Here is an 8910-nt window from a genome sequence, read left to right as displayed (position 1 = left end):
GGAGGGAGGAGCGAGCACGTGAGGACTTGGCCAGGTCTGTAAACTGGAGCCCAGGTTATGGAAAGGCTTTCGGATAATGGTTTAATTTTGAGCTGAGTCTGGTGGTACCCAGCTACCCAGGGGCTGAGTCAGGAGGAGGATGATCTTTTAGTGACACCCTGTCTCACACTGAAAAGTAACATAACAGGTCGGGGGCCACAGCTCTGTTGCAGAGGGCTTTCCTAGGATGCACGAAACCAGAGGTTTAGCCCTCGACGAAGCAAGAAAGGAGAAAAGTCGTTTTAGACAAGGCACACAAGAAATAGCGCTGAAGAGAGAAGCGACTCCTGTGGACTTTAGGCCCCCTCGCACCGCCCCAGGAGCCCTCAGTCCCCTCCCTAGGTGGCCTGGTCCATTCTCTGGAGGAGAGCCGCCACCCACTCTCTCCTGCTTCCAATGGGGGACAATCTGTGTGACACCGCCCATTCTGGTTTCTTCACCCCAGTGCCATGGGTGGGCTCCGCTGCGTCGTGTGCTTCACCTGCTTTGTTGCCCACAGGTGTGTAGTGACCTCTGTTCTGCTGCTGTGGGGGTGGGAGGCCTCACTCGTGAGCATGTCTGCCCGGCGTTCTACGGCAGTGGTATATTACACACATGTGTGCACGTGCACACCCACGTACCCACACATGGCCTTCACAGAGGTCCCTGCGGTTTCCCCACCAACCAGGGAGGAGAAGGCTGCTCCCCACTCAGCAAGACCTCCTACCAAACCGTTTTTTTGATCACTCCGGTGGGTGACAGATGGCATCCTGGTATGGCTTTGATTTATGCTTACGGTCCCCGTTGCCCTGCACCAAGCTTAGCCCTGCAGGGCGTTCTTGCTAGAGAGGCCGGCAGTGAACTCTAGGGCAGGCAGTGCACAGGAAGGAGCCGGGTGGCTGAGGGCAGGAGGGCACCCATGTGGGTCAACGCTGACTCTTCCCAGGCACTCAGATGCCCTGTGGATCTTAGCTTGCTCCTCAGGCCCAGCCTCATGAAGAAGGAGGGCATGGGCTATCCTCTGGAGTTTCAGCGTTCACTTGGGAACATTTTTACCCCAGGACTCTTTTTTTTCTTTCTCTTTTTCATTTTTAAGATTTACTTATTTTATTTATTTATGGTTTTTTGTTTCTTTCTTTCTTTGTTTTCGAGACAGGGTTTCTCTGTGTAGCCCTGGCTGTCCTGGAACTCACTCTGTAGACCAGGCTGGCCTCAAACTCAGAAATCCTCCTGTCTCTGCCTCCCAAGTGCTAGGACTAAAGGCATGCGCCGCCACCACCCGGCCCAACAGCTACTTATTTTATTTATATGAGTACACAGAAGCTGTCTTCAGACACACCAGAAGAGGGCGTCAGATCCCATTACAGATGGTTGTGAGCCACCATGTGGGGGCTGGGAATTGAACTCAGGACCTCTGGAAGAGCAGTCAGTGCTCTTAACCGCTGAGCCATCTCTCTCTAGACCACCCCAGGACTCTTGTTTGCCTGCGGTGCCTGGGATTGAGTCTGGTCCTCACGTAAGCTGGGCAAATAAGTGTTCCACTCTCAGTCCATCAAGACTCTTAGGCACACCATGGGTTTTATCTTTCTCAAAGGCTGATGGCTTAAGGCAAGACACAGACCCAGAGGTTGTTTGCCCCAACAAGTGGGGCATCCACTTGTGCCTGGGGCTCTTGGTTGGCCTCCAAACCTGCCTCTCAGAATGCCTCACTGGCAATATGGTGGCATCCAGCGAGTCCTGCCCAGCCTTCCTCAGATGGTTGACTGGTCATGTACACTCTCTTCTCCCGTCTCTCCTGCAGGAACGTGCTCCCTCCTGGTGATTGAGGATCGCTGGTGGTTAGGTCACTTCTGACGCTAAGCTTCTCTTAACCTGTGCAGATCTCACTTCCTGATACCACAACCTTGGATGGTGTTCTTCCTGTGCAGCGGGTGTCTGTCCCGTGCCTGTGAGCACCCGCCGTAGCCTGTGGTGGGAGGTGCTGGAGGCCAGGGGCCCACACAACGGGTTAGGTGACACTCAGGGAAGTCTAGCCCGTGACATGGATGAAACAACGGACTCCATGATTCATTAATCAGCTTTTTGTGTGCGCACCTGCCAGGTGCTGTTCTCAGAGGCCAGGCAGTAGGAATAAAGGGGGAGGGGCTTCGAGAGCATGAACGCCAAGTGAAGTTTTGATTGTGGCGCATCTGAATTTCCCAGCATACAGCCATGACTAAGTCCCACAAAGGGCAACCCGGAGCTGCCCAGGAGGCTGTAACTTCAAAATTGGTCAGTGGTGCCTGTTCCCTCTGAAACCTGCGCGTGTGTGGATGTGTGTACATTTGTGCATGTGCATGTGCGTGCCCATGTCCGGATGTGCTCGCCTCAAAGGTTCCCGACGTGGCTTTCAGCTGTGGGTGCTTTTAGGCTCAGTCTCCTCTGAGCATGACCCCGACTGTTTCTGCCAGGGCTCCCCTATGTCTCCCGTGGTGTGAGGGGTCCACCTCAGTCCGCTGTGAGTGCCTTTAACTCATCTGTCTGCCAGGACACTAGTTTGTAACGAGGATAGTTCCCTGACAGGTCTGGGGTTTAGGGCTGGAATCTCCTTCTTGGTATTGCTCCACTCATAACAGGGAGATGTGAGTTCAGGAGCAAGGGAAGAGAGAAGCGAATGGCTTGGAGCTGGGGCTGAAGGTGAAGGTGGCAGCATGACAGGTATCTATCTGTGTTGTGGCCACCACTGTCCTTAGGGGGTTTGAGTGACAGGAGCTCTGTCCACGGAGGAGATGGTGGTGGGACAGGTATCTATCTGTGTTGTGGCCACCACTGTCTAGGGCGTTTGAGTGACAGGAGCTCTGTCCACGGAGGACAGAGGAAGGCTGTCAGTGGAGCAACAACAAGGGTCCTGTGGTCACAGGAGGCAGCTTGGAGAGACCTGTCACTGTGGAATGGGATGGGCTACTCAGGCTTTGTAGAAAAGATAAGGCTTTGTGCCTTGATTCTCCTCTCTGCTCCTGAGATCACGTGATGGGTCCCGCCCTTTCTGGGCAACGAGGAGGTGCGGTGTGGAAGTCTTCGGCTTCCTGGTGTGCTGGTGTCACGGGGCGGCTTATTGCTGAGGACCTGCCTCTGGGGGCGGGGCTCCTTGCTGTGCCGAGGAGGGGACGCAGAGCAGCTGGAAGTGTGTGGCCTGGAGGGAGAAGAGTCGATTGACAGCGGGATGGCGGCAAAGGTGGACTAGTGGGTGTTCTTCCTGACCCCCCCAGGCAGAAGTGATGAGACCCTTCACTAGGAGTTAAAGAGCTTTGAGCTTGAGCTTTGTCTCCTTAGTTAAGTTTGTTTTCTTAGTTGCTTTTGAACCTGGGTGCTCCTCTGCAGGCATGGGCTTGGGCCAAACCCAGCTTTAAGAGCATGGGTTCAAATCCTGCTAGAGTGGCCATGGCCTTGGAGACTCAGTTTCTCCTCTGACAAGGCATGACTATGGCGTCTTCCTCCCAGGGTTAATGAGAAGAGTTTTAGAGAATATTCTCCACAGAAAATGCTCACTAACCGTGCTCAGTGATGGTCTCTCTCACTGTAGGAGGGAGATACAGTGCTTCAGGCTTCACAGAGCTGCCTTCCTCTCTGGGCTTCTGAATACTTGTATATGCACATTAAGTGTTAAACGTAAGGATATGCCTGGGGACACAGGCCTGAGCTGTGTCTCTCGAGCATGGCTCCTTTGCATGTCCCCAACTGTGCATGTTCCATTACAAGCCTCCTGCTTGCCCAGTCCTTTAAGGAGCTCAGTGCCTACCTCTCTCCCACCCCCCAGTTCTGCCACCTCCCTGGGATCTGTGCTTAGAGAATGTAGCTCTGCTGCCCCAAGCCACCCAGCTGCTCAGGGCCTGGACATCTGGCTTCCTGGCAGGCTCCAGGGACCCTCCAGGGGTGCTGGGATTAGCCAGCTGTGGGCTGGCCTTAGCTCTCTCCCCTGTGGGAGTTACTTTCCACCAAGTCCTCTTGATCTCTTGGAGCTGGAGGCCTTCCACGGTCTGTCCCTGCCTCAAGCCAAGCCCCAAATAGCTAGAAAGGCGGGAGAGGTATGCCTGAACCGCCCTTGGCCAACTGTGGGGGAGCCAGCGCTCAGAGGTGGGCCTGGAGATGGCCAATTCATTCTGTGGGCTTTGTTGGGGTTGATGGGGGAGGATCAGGAGCTTAGCCTTACTTCCTGGACCCTGAGCCTGAGGAGGGACCAACCAACTTCCATGCCCTGGGCTTGTTCTTGCAGGCTTGGGGTGTGTGTGTGTGTCACAATGGGCACTCCATCCTAACCTATGCTCTTCCTGGGAGCTTCCAGGCTTGCTCCTCCTGCACTGGAGGGCTGTGCTTGTACCAGGAGCCTCAGGAGGCCAGGCCCTGTCACTCCCAAGGTCGAGATGTTGTCTTCAGCTGGTTGAAAAATGTCCCCTGCTCCATCCCAGGGTCTTTGGCTGCCAAGAGGGCGACCTCAGCTTTCCTAATGCCAGGATTTGGACCAACCTCAGCCCGAGTCACTGTGAGGGAGAGAGGGCTGTTTCTGTCTGTCCTTCCAGAGAGCTATTCTCAAGTAGCGGAGGCCAAAGGGGTGGTTCACCGGCTCCCTCCTCAACCCAGTTCAGCCCTTCTTGTTCCCCCTGAGTGCCCGTAGGTGGGGACAGCAGCCTCCTCCAGGGCATCTGGCTTTGGCTTCTCACTTAGAGGAGGTATCCCATCCAGAGTGCCCCTGCTGCAAGAACAGCTACGCGCCTGCCCGCAGCTCTTCACGCAGCCAGCTGCATCCACCATCTTAGGCATCTATCTGCCTTCCACCGTCTTAGGCATCTATCTGCCTTTCCCCCTCCATCCCAGGGTGAGCAGGTGGAGCATGACCTCGTAGCCATACCAGGACAGGCCATGATTCTGCACCTCAGGACATACATGAAGGACCACAGGGTTTGCTGCAGAGCTTCGCTGGGGCCAAGGGCAAGAGAAAGGGTATCTGGTCTCCATGTCCCACAGTGGTCTCGAGGTGGCTCCTCGGGTGGCGCCTCACCTCACCCTGTCCTCTCTGGGGACTTTCAGGTGGACATCACGTTGGTTGCAGGCTCAGGATTTGGTGACCATACTGTGGGAAGGCTTTCATATAACCACATTTGGGCACAGCGAGAGACATCCCTAGCACCAGGGCTGGGACACCATCCATTTTTGGATTTTCCACTTGTGGTAATGTGGTGGGTATTCCATCTCCACAACAGGCCTCTTCAATGAGATTCGGTGACTCAACTGAGGTCACATGGCCAGGAAGTGGCAGAGGGAGGACTTGAACCCAGGTCTCCGAGGCTCACCCACCCTGCACCACTTGCAGTCTGAGCCACAGTGAGATTCTCTACTGTGGCTATACATTATTATCAGTTAGGTTGATCAAAGGTCCGATAAAGCTGCCAGTGTGGGTGGGTTGAGTCAGGTGTTGACATTTCTTGAGGTAGCTCCTGTGTTCCAGGTGCCAGGCTTGTATCAGAGAAGTACAACGTGGGCCATTCCTGCTTCAGCCCCCGTTACCAATGGCTTGCTCCCTCGTAGACTATTCTCCTCCTCACGGAACAGAAACCTATTCCTGTTCAGGCTGACCGTCTCTCTGGCATGGGGGGAGACGAGTTGAGAGTGAGGACCCTTCCAGAAACCTCCAGCCCTCCTCCTGCTTCTGAAGGTCTCTGTGTCAGCTTTCTGTGTCTCCTGGCTTCCACCTCTGGCCGCCGCACCTCAGCACAGGGGCATTCGCTTGGGATTTGAGTTACCTTAGCAGCGAGCAGCGCTATGTGGCTACAGTACCAGTGCTGTCCTGGAAGGTCGTAGGAGAGGGCCATGAAAAGCCGGGGTTAGGACCGCCTGGGCATCTCTCCTTGAGGCCCCTTTCTCTGGGTCACACTCCAGACCCCAGCTCTGAGCCCGGGACAAGAGAAGGACGGTCCTTGGCTGCCTGGATCCTCTCACTAATTTGCAAGGTTCACGCTGGGGTTCACGCTGGAAAAGGATTGCGTTCAATGCCACCCAGCAGGGAGGATGGCAAGCCGCTGTGTCCAATCCAGTTAGTTCTGGAAAGGCAGTCGGCCCGTCCTGTTCTGTGTCCTGGAGCCAAGTGCCCCCTGGCTTCCTTTCCTGCGGTCTGAGGCCAGCTGGTGGGCTCTGGCGGCCGTTTTGATCTGTGTCCCTTTCCTTCCTTCGTTCACCCACAGCCCAGCTTCTTGGGCACTGGGTGGCGGCAGCTGGGTGTCGGTGTTAACAGAGCAGATCTGTGGGATAGAGTCCTGTTCAGCAGGGTGCTTGGCAAAGGGCTCTCGTTTTCTCTCAGGCCCCTTCCAGCACTGAATCCCACGGAGTCAACCTAACAGGGGTCCCCAGTCAGGCCCAGCGTGGTTGTAGACTTGTGCACGGGGAGGGCCGCTCTTCGTTGAGAGTTTGAGATGCAGTCTTCCGCCCCCTTTCCCAGTGATCTACCTCTGTGCCAGTAGTGGCATGTGTCCCCCTGAGCAGCGGTGGTCACAACACCTGCCTGTGTGGCTACAAAACCCCAGAGAAGCTTCCTCGCTCCGCTACTTGGCAGAGAACCGAGGCATGAGACCTTGGCATGAGACCCAAGATGAATGTTAATGAGGGTCCATTCTCGCACAGTTCTGTGAACTGGGTGATAGGTCAGCCAGATTTCTACCAGCGAAACTGAGGTAGAGAGGATAAACGGCCTTCCTGGTTTGTCCTAGCAGCATTGTGAGGCAGCCCAGTCTGCCACCTGCCGCCGCCTCTGGATGCATGAGTGTGTGGAGCTGGCAGCCTGCTGGCCTGGCAGGACCTCGTAGAGCTCCGAGTGAATTCTGAATGGCAGCTGCAGAGGCCTTTCTGCAGGAGTGACGTCTCAGGCACCCAGTAGGCACTCAGAGAATGCCTACTGTGGGAATAGTCTGGCCTCTTGCTTTAGGGCAAGGGCCTCTTGTGTGGGGGTGTTGTGGGCCACAGGGACATGCCCACAGGTACCTACTACCTGCACTGGTGCCAGGGCATCTGCTCGAGGACTGGTTCGTCCACCGAGCACGCTTGCCAACTGCCTTGTTTTCAGTCTTACCTCAGCATCTGAGCTCAATTTCTAAAAAGCGAAAATTGCCCACAATCAGACTGCGCTCGATTCTTCCCAAACTTTGCTGCGATGGTTGTAATTATACTACGCGGAGCTGGGGGCCGCCGTGGTGTCCAGGGGTCGGTGGGTGTTTATTGACAGGGGGATGACAGCAGGTGCTGGGGCTCTGGGTTTTTGATGTCGGACTGCATCTGGGGCCGGGGGTGGGGTGGGGTGGGGTGGGTGGGCTATAGGATCCGGTCTGTCTGGATAACTTGATCAGACACCTTCCTTCCGAAAGCACTCCGTTCTTGGATTGGGACCTTTGCTTGCCTATAGGACCCAATTTTTCCAAATGTATTAACATATGTGTTCCATATCAGGGCCTGTGATTGCTTTAGCCTTCTTGGCAGGAAACAATGGGAATTAATATTTTTCTATTTGCTTATAAGCGGTCATCTGTAGCCGGGATAACAAATGCCTTCTCGGATGGACGCTAATGCTGTGAGGGCTGGGGAAACAGGTGTTGTTTCCGAGCGGTTGACTGTGTTCACAAAGGCCTCCGCTGTCTCAATCCGGGTCAGGAGCAGTGAACAACCAAGGCTTCTTCAAACTCTGCTTTCTTCCTTCCTCTTCCTACTGCCATCCCCACGGGTGCCATCTTCTTTCTCTTGGGCTGACTCATGGATCACAGCACTGCTTCCTGCAACCCACAGCACAGCTGCACGAGGAAAGAGAAGCAGCCACTGCTGACCAAGTGAAGCTGCCAGCGAGGAAGCCTGCTAGGCCTTGGCCTTAGGTCAAGGTTTCTCCAGGGCCAACCGTGAAGTGTGCGTGTGTGCATGCATGTTTATGTGTGTGTGTGTGCACACAAACATAAATCGGAGAACATAGACCAGTGTCTCCCTCAATTATACTCCACTTTCATTTCTGAAATAGTGTCTCTCACCGAATCTGCAGTTTGGCTAATCTGCCTGGCCAGTAACACCCAGGGGCCCTTGAGTCCCGCATCCTCAGCACTGGATTTACAGGTGCACTTCCTTGCCTGGCTTGCCCCCAAAGCTTAAGGGCTTGAGCTGGGTCCCCAGCACTCTCCTAAAAGCCATCCTCCCAGCTTTGAAATGAGGGTTTGTGAAAGGTTTCTAGGAGAGACCCATAAGGGTATGGGGGTGGGGCCGGGAGGGGAGGATGGTGCTGGGCAGGGTCTCCAGGGCATAGCTGTGGTCCACTCCGCTGCTGGGGGTGGCAGTTCATAGAAAAATTGCATCCCCTTCCTGCACTATTTACACCTCCATGGGACAGCGTTTCAGGCAGGCCTCCTAGCTTTGGTGCTGTGAGCTTCTGTCTCTTTTCTGGGGTGGCTGATGATCAATGGCCTCTCCAGACTCCAGTACACCTTGTAGCATCTCGGTGTGGGAACAGAATAGCCAGTGGGCTTGTCTGCAGAGAGGCCCTGGTGGGGCAGGGATTCCAGTTCACAAAGAGCCAACTGTGAGACCCCGGAGTCCTTGGTGCCCAGGTGGGAGGGTTGAGCGGTGTCAGCCTTTGGGACAAGCCCCTGTGGAGGCACCAAAGCTGTGCCTTAACTCCTCCACTTCATTCCGATCTCCCCTTCAGCTTGTGCCTGCCTCCCTATGCCTTCTTATGCCTTCCTATGCCTGCCTATACCTGCCTATATCTCCCTATGCCTCCCTATGCCTGCCTATGCCTGCCTATGCCTCCCTATGCCTGCCTATACCTCCCTATGCCTGCCTATGCCTCCCTATGCCTGCCTATACCTCCCTATGCCTCCCTATGCCTCCCTA

General features: G+C 55.2%; 1 protein-coding gene across 1 annotated transcript in view; it reads left to right on the top strand.

Moving 5' to 3' along the window:
• The window catches only part of Bmp7 (bone morphogenetic protein 7), an 80324-nt gene that overhangs the window by 26930 nt on the left and 44484 nt on the right, over window positions 1-8910 (top strand). The gene's annotated exons all lie outside the window — the stretch shown is intronic.

Source organism: Mastomys coucha, unplaced genomic scaffold (genome assembly GCF_008632895.1).
Source record: "Mastomys coucha isolate ucsf_1 unplaced genomic scaffold, UCSF_Mcou_1 pScaffold15, whole genome shotgun sequence".
In the NCBI taxonomy this organism is placed as follows: Eukaryota; Metazoa; Chordata; class Mammalia; order Rodentia; family Muridae; genus Mastomys; species Mastomys coucha.
This window is presented reverse-complemented; position numbering and strand designations above follow the sequence as displayed.